We start from the raw sequence: 14428 nt of genomic DNA on the forward strand, positions 1-14428 counted from the left end.
CATAAAGCATCATAGGAATCCCCCTGTTAGATTGGTTGGCCTGGCCAACGTGAATCCAGGGATGCTGCCGAACCGTGAGCGCCAATGGTATCCGTGGGCCTTTACGCAGGCGTACGCCAGCAGGCCCAAGACCGCAACTGTGCGAAACTCCGGAGACACCAGTTAATTGGGATTTGTTTCTCGGTTCGGAGGCATAAGCCGGACCCAAACCTCCGATCGCAATTTCAAGGCCCATCGTATTTTAGGAGGCTGGTTTAAAATGTTCATTACTTACGACATCAGGAATCTGGGGCAAATTTTGTTCAATATAAACGGACCAGTTATTGCGCAGAATAAAAATGTTCCACTCGAACATATCCACCCGGGCTCGATTTGGGAACTGTTCATGCAGGAGGCGAACATGATAGTCGCTGCACAACGGAAACCGGAGCGTTAGTGTCCACGGAAAAGCGAATCAGCAGCGAACATAAAATCTCATGGTGATCATTTTCAGATTCAATGCAGTCAGCCATTAAATAAAGTGAAATAATTTTACAGTGAAAAGATTTGGAAGTGTTACTCGGATCTGTGCCTTTAATTAAAGTTTGTGGCGTCTGACTCCCGCTCATGTCTCTGAATAAGAAAGGAGGGGCTTGACGTTGACCAGACTGCACTGTGCCTGATGTTTGTGAACTCATCCTTTATATTGAGCGGTTTCTCATCCTTTGATCGGCCTCAGCATCAGCTCAGCGGTAACTTCGCAGCCTTAACTTAATTGTAAGATCGAACCCTCTCTCACCGCGGGCGTTGTATGGTGATTTTATAGTCATATTCAATCCCCTTCTTCTACACCGAAACAAATTATAGCCGTGATTTTAAACCGAGGCTGCGTGATTCATAGCGATCACCTTTAAATGATTCAGAAAACCAGTCCATTCACCTCCGCAACACGATTTCGATTCCTGGTCAGGAAAGTGACTTTTATAACAATGTTTTTAAATCACAACCTGATGAAATTGACTGCATTAGCTGATTTGAAATAATTAGAATTGTATAAATTACCATTACTTACCCCATAACTTTCCTTTGCAGAACGAAAGAATTAATAGCTTTGCACCACTTAAAATTATTCTGTGTGTCTATTCTTCCTACCAAAGTGAATAACCTCACATTTCCCTACATTATATCCCATCTGCCACCTTCTTGCCCGCCCACTCACTTAATCTGTCTATATCCCATTGTAGGCTCTTTATGTCCTTCTCACAGCTTACTTTCCCACCTAGCTTTGAATCATCAGAAAACTTGGATACATTACACTCTGTCCCTTCATCTAAGTCAGTAATATCGGCTGTAAATAGCTGAAGCATGCGCACTTGATCCTTGCGGCACCCCACTAGTTACAGCCTGCCAATCTGAAAATGGCCCAATAATTCCTACTCTCTATTTTCTGTCCATTAACCAAACCTCTATTCTTGCTAATACATTGCCTCCAGTCCCATGAGCCCTTATCTTGTGTAACAAGCTTTTACGTGTTTGCTAATCGAATGCCTTTTGGAAATCCAAATATGCTGCCTCCACTGGTTCCCCTTATAGTTCCAATGAATGTCTGAAGCAGAACATCCCGTTGTGCGAATGGAGCCTGTCTGTCGGACAATGCTACATGTAAGGAAGGAGTGTGGTAAGGAGATAAGGGAAGTGATACTCTGGTAACAAGGTCGGGTAATAAAAATAGAAAGTGCTGGAAACACTCAACAGGTCAGGCAGCAGCTGTGGAGAGAGAAGCAGATTTAACGTTTCCGGTCGAAAACCTTCCATCAGAAGGTGGGCAGTTGTGTTAGGTTACACTATTAAACGTGCAAATTGTCACGTAGTAGAGGTAAGGAAAATATATCAAATGTTTGGAACAGATACTTTAGAATTCGATAAAGGTTTGATTAACTTGTATATCGAACTCGGAACTATAACGTGTTGGAGTTCCTCGGCTAAAATTCGCAAAGATTTGTTTAAGAGCTGTTGTTAATTACATGTCTAATTATTGCGGGATTAATAAATCTGACATTTAATGCTGCGAACACTTTTGCTGCACTACGCGTTCTCCAGCTGTGCTCGGAGCGCCGTCCCCTTCAAGCCATCGCTCACAGGGACTGTTCCATTCAGCATTTCTTTTCTCTGGGCCTTGGTGAAATTTCATAGATTGAAAGCGACGCGTCTCAACCCCAAGCTCGTCACCGACATGCTAACCGCTGCACAGCAGCCACACTCTGCTCCCGTGCGATGGAAGACCGGGAGATGTTTCAAGCTCGAGTGCAGTTACAAGCAGAACTCATTCAAAGAAAGTCCACATCATTGAGGCGCCTGAGTCTTTGCACCGAACTCCTTCCCAAAGAGTTGAGATTCATGTGGGGGTCATTTGGGCACATCTTTCCCCACATTACAACACTTCAAAGGGACTTCAATGGGCTTAAAGCGCTTTGGGATGTCCTGAGTTCGTGAAAAGCTGTGTATCAAAGCCAGTGTTTTTTTTTGCAAAAGTTCGAACAGCAAGTTCATAATTCGCGGGCAAAATAAGGGCTCGTCCGGGATCCCTCGCAAGTTTCAACCAATAGCCCCGAAGCAAGAATCATACCAACCTAGCGAACTGATAAATTTGACTGGAGATAAGAGGGAAGCATTGTAAAACCATTTTGTTTCTGTGGTTGTTCTTGATGAGCAGAGCACTTAAGACCGAGACAGTGACTTTGTCTTTTCGAACTGTCTACTGAAGCGCCGCCCGGGCCCACTGCTACAGTTAATGAGCTGTGTTGAATATTGGATGGGATAAAAATTGATAAAGAGGAGGTACTAGAAAGCTGGTTGTACCAGGACCAGTTGAAATGCATCCTAGGATGCTGAGGGGAGTAAAGGTGGGAATTACGGAGGTGCTGACCATAATCTTCCAATACTTATTGGATATGGGGTGGTGCCAGACGTGTGGAGAATCGCAAATGTTACACCCTTGTTGAAAAAAGTGTATAAGGTTCAACCCAGCAACTACACGCCAGTCAGCTTAACGTCGGTAGTGAGGAAGCTTTTAGGAAGGGTAACCCTGCACAAAATGACCAGTCACTTGGACAAGTGTGGATTAATTAAGGAAAGTCTGCTCGGATTTGTTAAACGCAAATCGTCTTTTCCCAACTTGATTGCATTTTTTGATGAGGTGAAAGAGAGGGTTGATGAGGGAAATGCAGTTGATGTGGTGGACATGGACTTCCAAAAGGCATTTGATAAAGTGCCACGTAACAGGCTTGCCAGCAAATCTGAAGCCCATGGAATAAAAGGGACAGTGACAGCATGGATGACAAATTGGCTAAGTGACAGGAAACAGAGAGTAGTGCTAAACTGTTGTTTCTCTGAATGGACGAAGGTACACAGTGGTGTTCCCCAGGGGTCGGTACTAGGACCACGGCCCTTCTTGACATATATTAATCCTTTGGAGTTAGGTGTCCAGGGCACAATTTCATAATTTGCAGATGATACAAAACTTGGAAGTATAGTGAGCAGTGAGGAGTATAGTGATAGACTTCAAGAGGACATGGATCGGCTGGTGGAATGGGCGGACATGTGGGAGATGAAGTTAAAAACAGAAAATTGCGAATTGATACATTTTGGTCGGAAGAATGAGGAGAGGCAATATAAACTAAAGGATACATTTCCAAAGTGGTTGCAGGAACAGAGCTACCTGGGGGTGTATGTACACAAATCGTTCAATGTGGCAGGACAGGTTGAGAAACCAGTTTAAAAAGCTTACAGTAACCGGGGCTTTATAAATAAAGGCGCAGAGTACAAAAGCAAGGAAGTTATGATGAACCTTTATAAAACACTGGCTCGGCCACAACTGCAGAAATTATGTGTTCCAAAATTTTTTATCCCGTGCAATAATTGGTCCCATTAAATTAAACAAAAGTTGCCCCAGATTCCTGGTGACATAAGCAACGAGCATTTTAAACCAGACTCCTGAAATACAATCGGCCTGGAAAATGCGATCGGAAACTCGTCGCTGGCTAACGCCTCTGAATCAAAAAACCAATACGACTTACCTGGTGTCTTCAGAGCTTCGGACTCTTGCTGCCCTGGGCCTGCTGGCATACGCCTGCATAAAGGCCCATGGATCCCAGGGGCACACACAGTTCGCAAGCCTGGGTGTCCTTGTGCACCAGTCGCTGAAGGTAAGCATGCAGGTGCAGCAGGCGGTTAAGAAGGCAAATGGTATGTTGGCTTTCGTAGCGAGAGGATTCGAGTACAGGAGCAAGGATGCCTTGCTGCAGTTGTACAGGGCCTTGGTGAGACCACATCTTGAGTATTGTGTGCAGTTTTGGTCGCCTTATCTGAGGAAGGATGTTCTTGCCATGGAAGGAGTTCAGCGAATATTGACCAGGCTGATACCTGGGATGGCAGGAATGACATATGAGGAGAGATTGGGAGGATTGGGCTTGTACTCGCTGGAGTTTAGAAGAATGAGAGGGGATCTCATTGAAACTTATAAAATTCTGACAGTACTGGAAAGACTAGATGCAGGAAGGATGTTCCTGATGGTCGGGGACTCCAGAACCAGGGGTCACAGTCTAAGGATAAGGGGTAGGCCATTTAGGACAGACATGAAGAGGAATTTCTTCACCCAGAGAGTGGTGAACCTGTGGAATTCTCTACCACAGAAGGCAGTAGAAGCCAATTCATTAAATATATTCAAGAAGGAGTTGGATATATTTCTTAAGGCTAAAGGGATCCAGGTGTATGGGGAGAAAGCAAGTTTAATCAGAGGAATATCCGCAGTCAGGAGCTGAAAAGGAACAAGAGCTGAAAAAACACCAGAAAAAAGATAAGAAATATCAGCAATTGTGATCAACTCTTTAATGTGTGTTCTCGTAGTTTAGTGGTTTAATTGTTGTAATCAACATTCATTAACCGAAAGCGTTGTTTTGGAGAATGGAAGAAATACTCACAGTAAGGGACAGTCGAAAGTTGAGTAATTTAATTTTAATAATTTGTGAAAGTTTATTCATTGACGAAGATTTATACCCTATCCGAATTTACGCACTGTGTATTTTAGGAGCCTGCTTTAAATTGTTCGTTGCTTCTGACACAAGAAAGCTGTTAAATTTATTTCACAGAAAAATAATGTTTCCGCCCAGGCTCGAACCGGGGATTTTTCGCGTGCGAAGCGAACGTGGTAACCGCTATACTACGGAAACCTCTGCTTAATTAAGTATCGAGAAAGCACTGTTCAGACAGAAGGGACACTATAGAATCGCTCTTTCTGCAATGATTTCCTTTCACTGGCATTTCTCTGACCGAACTGCACAAGTCAATAATGTTCCTTTCAAACTCATTAAACTGCCGAATTTCCTTCCCTCTGATTTAACGCAGGGGTTTAAATTGTTCTGCAAACCATGAACCAGGTTCACCTGAATTCCAAGGTGTGTAAGGAAATCAAGCATCAAAAGCCCTTTCATTAACCACAGGGATTCAGGCAATTTTCTGATCGGAAAGCGCTTTCTCACCTTGTCAATATCTCTCGTTTATTTGCCGGTGTTTCCCGATTCTGCCTGTCTCTCCCGATTCTGCCTGTCTCTCTGGCTGTTTATTCTGTGTGACCACCTGCAGGTTGATTTTGAGCGAATACCTGTACTTGTGTCTTGTCACATTAAATAAATGAGGAATTGTGGCGCTTCTCTCGCTGACACTGGGGAAAGAGTGAGACAGTCTCTGGAGCACGTGTCTGGTTATTGTGAAACGGCAAAGAAAAGAATAAATCTGGAATTACCCGAAGAAACAGTGACCCCGACGTGATTTGAACACGCAGCCTCCTGATCTAGGAGTCAAACGCGCTACCGTTGCGCCACGAGCTCCTACAAAGTAAACCGCGCTTTTTTCATATATACATGTTCCACAAACACTGTTTCATTCCTCCTGCCTTCTCCTGATTCCTCAGTGTCATTCACAGAAGCGCCTGATGCCCTCATTTGTTTAACGTAACAAGCAGACACAAACACAGGTATTCCTTCAAAATCAACCCGCAGGTGGCCACAGACACAATAAACATAGCCAGAGAGAAAGACAGAATCGGGAATCTCCGGGAAATAGACAAGAGATATTGACAAGGATTAAAGCGCTTTGCGATCAGAAAATTGCCTGAACCCCTGTGGTTAATGAAAGGGATTTTGCTGCTTGAGTTCCTTATACGCCTTGGGCTTCTGGAGAACTTGTTTCGTAGTTTGCAGAAACGCGGCTCAGACATGCTGTTGTGACCGGTCCGGGCCTGACTGCAATCAGCGACAATGAAATACAGTTTCGACCGGCCCGGCTAGCTCAGTCGGTAGCGCATGAGACTCTTAATTTCCGAATCGTGGGTTCGAGCCCCACGTTAGGCGGTATTTATTTTGTTAAACTTTTATGTTGCTTTCAAAGCGTCATTAATTGAGCGATAACCTTGTTTTGCACAATGAAAGAAATGTGAACTGAGAAAATACTGCAGATGATGGAAATCTGAATTGTAACAGAAAATGCTGGAGATACTCAGCAGGTCAGGCAGCTTCTGCGAAGAGAGAAACAGAGTTAACGTTTCAGGTCGATAACCTTTCGTCAAAACTGGAAAAAAGAGGTAATGGAACAGATTTTTAAGCATATGTAAGGGATTCTATGAGATCATGGCTGATCTCCTGCCTCAAATCCATTCACCGGCCCTATCGCCATATCCCTTGATGCCCTTACCATTCAGAAATCTACCGACTTCTGTTTTGAACATACCCAATGACTGAGCCTCCACAGCCATCTGGGGTAGAAAATTCCAAAGATTCACCACCCTCTGTGTGAAGAAATTTTTTCTCCTCTCAGTCCTGAATGGCCTATCCTTTATCCTGAGGCTGTGGCCCCTGGTGCTAGACTCCCCAGCCAAGGGAAACATGCTCCCAGCATCCAACCGATCAAACCCTGTAATAATTTTGCATGCTTAATGAGATCCCCTCCCATTCTTCCGAATTCAAGAGATTGCAGGCCTACTTTACTCAATCTCTTCTCATACGAGGTCAGTGACAGTCTTGCAAATGGTGACTTGATATTCGGTAGTGGGGTCATGGTCCAGGCGGAGGTAGGAGCAGGTGTTGGAGCGTTGGCGTACAGCTTCCGCTAGGTAGAGGTCGGTTCGCCAAACAGCAACAGCACCACCCTTGTCAGCAAGTTTTGTGCTTTGCATGTTAACTGTTAACTGTTACCCATATCTCATTTTACACAATATATGGGCTACTCCAGCTCCTAATTCTTTTGTTTTATTTGTTATTTCCACACACAGGAGAGCAATCTCGCCCCTGGACAAGCAGAAGGAGCAAGTTCCAACAAAATGATTCCGCAAACGTGATAACTGCTACACTGTGGAACCGTCTCCACTTTCAGTACCAGGTCAGATGGAAATGTTAGAATTTTTTGAGGATGGAACTGGTAGAATAGATAAGGGAGAACCAGTGGATGTGGTGTATTTGGACTTCCAGAAGGCTTTCGATAAGGTCCCACATAAGAGATTGGCGTGCAAAGTTAAAGCACATGGGATTGGGGGTAAGGTACAGACTTAGATAGAGAACTGGTTGGCAGAGAGGAAGCAAAGAGTATGTCTAAACGGGTCTGTTTCCAAGTGGCAGGCAATTACTAGTGGGGTAGGGCAGGGATAAGTGCTAGGACTCCAGCTACTCACAATATATATTAATGATCTAGAAGGTTGAACTAGATGTAATAACTCCAAGTTTGCAGACGACACAAAGCTGGGTGGGCATGTGTGCTGTGAGGAGGATGCAGAGAAACTCCAGTATGATACGGAAAGGTTAGGTGATTTAGCAGAAGCATGGCAGATGCAGTTTAATGTGGATAAATTTGAGGTTATCAACTTTGGTGGCAAAAACAGGGAGACAGCTTATTATCAGAATGTCAATAGATTGGGAAAAGGGGAACTGCAATGAGACCTGGGTGTCCGTGTGCACCAGTCGCTGAAGGTAAGCATGCAGGTGCAGCAGGTGGTTAAGAAGGCAAATGTTGGCCTTTATAGTGAGAGGTTTCGAGTACAGGAGCAAGGATGTCTTGCTGCATTTGTACAAGGCCTTGGTGAGACCATACCTTGAGTATTGTGTGCAGCTTTGGTCACCTTATCTGAGGAAGGATGTTCTTGCCATGGAGGGAGTGCAGCGAAGATTCACCAGACTGATACATGGGATGGCAGGAAAGACGTACGAAGACAGATTGAGATGATTAGGCTTTTTTCGCTAGAGTTTAGAAGAACGAGAGGGGATCTCATTGAAACTTACAAAATTCTAACAGGACTAGACACACTAGATGCAGGAAGAATGATCCCGATGGTGCGGGAATCCAGAACCAGCAGTCACAGTCTAAGGATAAGTGGTAAGCCACTTAGGGCTGAGATGAGGAGGAATTTCTTCACCCAGAGAGTGGTGAACCTGTTGAATTCTGTACCACAGAAGGCAGTTGAGGCCAATTCATTAAATATATTCAAGAAGGAGTTAGATATATTTCTTAAGGCTAAAGAGATATGGGGAGAAAGCAGGGACAGGGTACTGAATGTGGATGATCAGCCATGATCTCATTAAATAACGGAGCAGGCTGGAGGGGCCTATCTTCTATGTTTCTGTGTGAATGGAGCAGGTGAACTGCTGAGTCCCACTTTTAAGGGATGTCCCAAAGTGCTTGACAGTGGTGTGAAATTAAATGAGTTCCGCTTGGTAATTTAAGGTAAAAACTGCCAGAAGCGGGATTGGAACCCACGACGCCAGAGAAGACTACGATTTGAACGCAGCGTCTTAGACCGCTCGGCCATCCTGACTTCTTCCGTTAATCTCGGCATCTCATCACTTCCACATGAAGAACGTTTCCGTCCGGATGCTTGTTCAATGCTGTTGAAGGCTCAGTTACCGGGTATCATCTCCCCCGGTGTTTTCCTGAGCTTGTGCTCGGTGTATGGGGAGGTTTATTCCATGTCCCTGGAATCTTGCAGCTCCACGGATGGGTAGTAACAATCTGAGCTCTGGAGCTGGGAAAAAGCGATTAATTAATGGGTTTGTTTTCGGGCCTGAAATGCGGCTTAGATCTGTTGGTATTAACCGAGGCCGGGGCTGCGAGATATTTCAGTTTGTTCACGTTTAATCAGAGGAATATCCGCAGTCAGGAGCTGAAAAGGACCAAGAGCTGAAAAAACACCAGAAAAAAGATAAGAAATATCAGCAATTGTGATCAACTCTTTAATGTGTGTTCTGGTAGTTTAGTGGTTTAATTGTTTTAATCAACATTCATTAAAAGAAAGCGTTGTTTTGCAGAATGAAAGAAATGCTCACAGTAAGGGACAGTCGAAAGTTGAGTAATTTAACTTTAATAATTTGTGAAAGTTTATTCATTGCCGAAGATTTATACCCTATCAGAATTTACGCACTGTATATTTTAGGAGTCTGCTTTAAATTGTTCATTGCTTCTGACACAAGAAACCTGTTAAATTTATTTCACAGAAAAATAATTTTTCCGCCCAGGCACCTTTCGCGAGTGACGCAAACGTGATAACCGCTACACTACGAAAACCTCTACTTAATTCAGCATCGAGAAAGCACTGTTCAGACAGAAGGGACACTACAGAATCGGTCCTTCTGCAATGATTTCCTTTCACTGGCATTTCTCTGACCGAACTTGCACAAGTCAAAAATGTTCCTTTCAAACTCATTAAACTGCCGAATTTCCTTCCCTCTGGTTTAACCCAGGGGTTTAAATTGTTCTGCAAACCATGAACCAGGTTCACCTGAATTCCAAGGTGTGTAAGGAAATCAAGCATCAAAGGCCCTTTCATTAACCACAGGGATTCAGGCAATTTTCTGATCGCAAAGCGCTTTCTCACCTTGTCAATATCTCTCGTCTATTTGCCGGTGTTTCCCGATTCTGCCTGTCTCTCTGGCTCTGTTTATTCTGTGTGACCACCTGCAGGTTGATCTTGAGCGAATACCTGTGCTTGTGTCTTGTCACATTAAATAAATGAGGAATTGTGGCGCTTCACTCCCTGACACTGGGGAAAGAGTGAGACAGTCTTTGGAGCAAGTGTCTGGTTATTGTGAAACGGCAAAGAAAACAGTAATTCTGGAACTACCCGGAGAAACAATGACCCCGACGTGATTTGAACACGCAGCTTTCAAAATCTAGCCGATGGAGACGCGCTACCGTTGCGCCACAAGAGTTTATAGGCCCAATGTACTCAATCTCTCCTCATAGGATAATCCTATCATCATTGAAAACAATCAGGTCTGATTCCCAGTCAGGGATTTCAGTTCTGACAAAGACCATTGAAGTCTGTGAGAATCTTAATAATTGTATTAAAACCAACAAAAATGTGTGTTGCACACTGAAGGAAATTGTAACATATTTGCCGGGTGACAGTCAAACTTTAATAACTTTCGTCAGAGATTCATTGATTTATAACAAAAGGCGACGGTTTTATCCAGCGTTTCCGTAGTGTAGTGGTTATCACGTTCGCCTAACACGCGAAAGGTCCCCGGTTCGAAACCGTGCGGCAACACTTTGTAAATCATGTTCATTTATGTCGTTGAAAAATAGATCAATTCGCATTTGTTATGCAAAGTAACAAAGTCCTGTTACATTTGTGTTATTCTGTAAAGTTGTACACACACACAGAACACTACGGTGTCACTCGCTCACTTCCGTTTCCAGCCCTGACCGTGCAGACAGCTCCTCTCAAAGCTACACAATCCGGCTGCTTTCAGTTGAATTGTGAAAGATTATTCAAGGATCCTGCAGCTTCACCTCGGTTCACAACAGCAGATCTAAGCGGCGTTTCTGCAAACTACAAACCATGTTTTCCAGAATTCCAAGGTGGAAACGGAACTCCAACATTAAACCTCCCTTCATTAACCACAGGGGTTCAGGAATTTTCTATGATTCTATAAAAAGTTATTGAAGTTTGACTGTCATCCGGTATACATGTTAGCAATTCCTGCAGTGTGCAACAAAATGTTGTGGGTTGATTAATGATAATAGAAACAATTATGAAGTGTCTCACAGACTTCAATGATTCCTTAATACCGTTAGTTGACTAAAAGCTATCAAACGTAGGTTAAAATGAGCAATTCATGATGCATCTTTGAAAGAGCTATCCTATCAGTCCCACTCCGCTGCTCTTCCCCCATAGCCCTGCTGAAACTCCTGCCAGTGGAAACTGTTTCCCCCATAATTTTGATAACCTCCATTAAATCTCCCCTGACCAGTGATTAATGGAGTTCAACGCGGGCAAGTATCAGATCATCCACTTGGGGCCGAGCATAGATCGGTCAGTGTGTGGTCTGAAAACATCATGTGAGAGAATAGGTTTTTTCTGTGAAGTAGCCGGTCCCGTTAAATTTTACAAATGTTGCCCCAGATCGCTGCTCTCTCAAGCAATGAACATTTTAAACCATTCTCCTAAAATGCAATGTGTAAAATGAGATATGAGTTATCAGTTCAGGAGATGCAAAGAGCAAAATAAATGAATGAAGTTTCGACTGTCCCTCAGTAACCATATTATCATGTCTTTCATTCCGCAAAATAAAGTTACCGGTTAATCAATGGTGATTAAAGCAGTTCTTATTTATTCACATTAGATGCATGTAATTAATTTAATAAAATTACATCGCATTCATGAATAAGAAACGGTGATATCAAAATTTCTTCCCTAACCGTGAATCGAACCCAGCTCGCGATACTGATAGGAATACGTTATTGAATCATTTAATGGTGCCTCAAAAAATATCACACTGCTAAATTAAAATCACTGCTTTAATTTTTTTTCGGTGTTGAAGGGGATTGAAAAAAGCCCAGACTGCGCCCGCGGTGAGACAGAGTTCGAACTTACAAAGAAGTTGGTGCTGCGAAGTAGCCGCCAAGCGAAAGCTGACACCGATTAAAGAAGGAGACACCGCTCAATATAAAGGAAGAGCTCACAAACGTTAACTTTCTGTATTCTGTGTAAAAGGACTCTCAGATCCTTGAATATACTCAATGACTGAGCATCCACTGTCCTCTGAGGTTGAGAATTGCAAAGATCACAAGCCTCTGAGTGAAGAAATGTCTCCTCATCTGAGTCTCAAATAGCCGGCCCCTTAATTCTCAGACTCTGCCCCCCAGTTGGAGACTCTCCAGCCAGGGGAAACAACCTCTCAGCTTCTATCCTTTCAAGCCCTCCAAGAAAATTATACCTTTCAATGAGAACACCTCTCGTTCTTCTGAACTCCAGAGATTATAGGCCCAATTTGCTCAATCTCTCCTCATAGGACAATCCTATCATCACTGAAAACAATCAGGTTTGATTCCCAGTCAGGGATTTCAGTTCTGACAAAGACCATTGAAGTCTGTGAGAATCTTAATAATTGTATTAAAACCAACAAAAATGTGTGTTGCACACTGAAGGAAATTGTAACATGTTTGCTGGGTGACAGTCAAACTTTAAAAACTTTCTTCATAGATTCATAGATGTGTAGCAAAAGGCGACTTTTTGGTCCAGCATTTTCGTATTGTAGTGGTTATCACGTTCGCCTAACTCGCGAAATAGTCCCCGGTTCGAAATCGGGCGGAAAAATTTTGTAAATCATGTTCATTGACATGGTAGAAAAATGGATCAATTCGCATTTGTTATGCAATGTAACAAAATCCTGCTGCATTTGTGTTATTCTGTACAGTTGTGCACACACACAGAACACTCCGGTTTCCCTCGCTCACTTCTGTTTCCAGCCCTGACCGTGCAGACAGCCCCTCTCAAAGTTGCACATTCCGGCTGCTTTCAGTTGAATTGTGAAAGATTATTCAAGGATGCTGCAGCTTTACCCCAGTTCACAACAGCAGATCTAAGCCGCGTTTCTGCAAACTACAAACCATGTTTTCCAGAATTCCAAGGTGTATACGGAACTCAACCATTAAAATTCCCTTCATTTACCTCAGGGGTTCAGGTAATTTTCTATGATTATATAACAAGTTATTAAAGTTTGACTGTCATCCGGTATGCATGTTAGCAATTCCTGCAGTGTGCAACAAAATGTTGTGTGTTGATTATTGTTAATAGAAACAATTATGAAGTGTCTCACAGACTTCAATGATCTCTTAATACCGTTGGTTAACTAAAATCTATCAATCGCAGGTTAAAATGAGGAATTCATATTGCATCTTTGAAAGAGCTATCCAATCAGTCCCACTCCGCTGCTCTTCCCCCATAGCCCTGCTGACACTCCTGCCAGTGGAAACTGTTTCCCCCTTAATTTTGATCACCTCCATTAAATCTCCCCTGACCAGTGATTAATGGAGTTCAACGCGGGCAAATGTCAGGTCATCCACTTGGGGCCAGCAAAGATCGGTCAGTGTGTGGTCTGAAAACATCATGTGAGAGGATAGGTTTTTTCTGTGAAATAGCCGGTCCCGTTAAATTTTACAAATGTTGCCCCAGATCGCTGCTCTCTCAAGCAATGAACATTTTAAACCATTCTCCTGAAATGCAATGTGTAAAATGAGATATGGTCTAACAGTTCAGGAGATGCAAAAAGAAAAATAAATGAACGAAGTTTCGACCGACCCTCAGTCACCATATTATCATGTCTTTCAATCTGCAAAATAAAGTTACCGGTTAATTAATGGTGATTAAAGCAGTTCTTATTTATTCACATTAGATGCATGTAATTAATTTAATAAAATTACATCGCTTTCATGAATAAGAAACGGTGATATCAAAATTTCTTCCCTAACCGTGAATCGAACCCAGCTCGTAACATTGATAGGAATAAGTTATTGAATCTTTTAATGGTGCTTCGAAAAATGTCACACTGCTAAATTAAAATCACTGGTATAAAGTGTTTCGGTGTTGAAGGTGATTTAAAAAAGCCCGGACTGCGCCCGCAGTGAGACAGAGTTCGAACTTACAAAGAAGTTGGTGCTGCGAAGTAATCGCTGAGCGAAAGCTGACACCGATTCAAGGACGGGAAACCACTCAATATAAAGGATGAGCTCACAAACGTTAACTTTCTGTATTCTGTGTAAAAGGACTCTCCATGCCTTGAATATACTCAATGACTGAGCATCCACTGCCCTCTGAGGTTGAGAATTGCAAAGTTTCACAAGCATCTGAGTGAAGAAATGTCTCCTTATCTGAGTCTCAAATGGCCGGCCCCTTATCCTGAGACTCTGCCCCCGAGTTCTAGACTCTCCAGCCAGGGGAAACAACCTCTCAGCTTCTACCCTATCAAGCCCTCCAAGAAAATTGTACCTTTCAATGAGAACACCTCTCGTTCTTCTGAACTCCAGAGATTTATAGCCCCAATCTACTCAATCTCTCCTCATAGGACCTCCTATCATCATTGAAAACAATCAGGTTTGATTCCCAGTCAGGGATTTGAGTTCTGACAAA

General features: G+C 43.1%; 1 non-coding gene across 1 annotated transcript; it reads left to right on the top strand.

The window, feature by feature from the left end:
• Positions 1-10491: 10491 nt before the first annotated feature.
• On the top strand, positions 10492-10564 carry trnav-aac (transfer RNA valine (anticodon AAC)). Its single transcript has one exon. It is a non-coding gene; the product is annotated as a tRNA-Val (tRNA).
• Positions 10565-14428: the final 3864 nt, after the last annotated feature.

The sequence above is a fragment of the Somniosus microcephalus genome, unplaced genomic scaffold, assembly GCF_052327205.1.
Source record: "Somniosus microcephalus isolate GS21.2 unplaced genomic scaffold, FLI_Smic_1.0 unresolved_chr4, whole genome shotgun sequence".
NCBI classification, from domain to species: domain Eukaryota; kingdom Metazoa; phylum Chordata; class Chondrichthyes; order Squaliformes; family Somniosidae; genus Somniosus; species Somniosus microcephalus.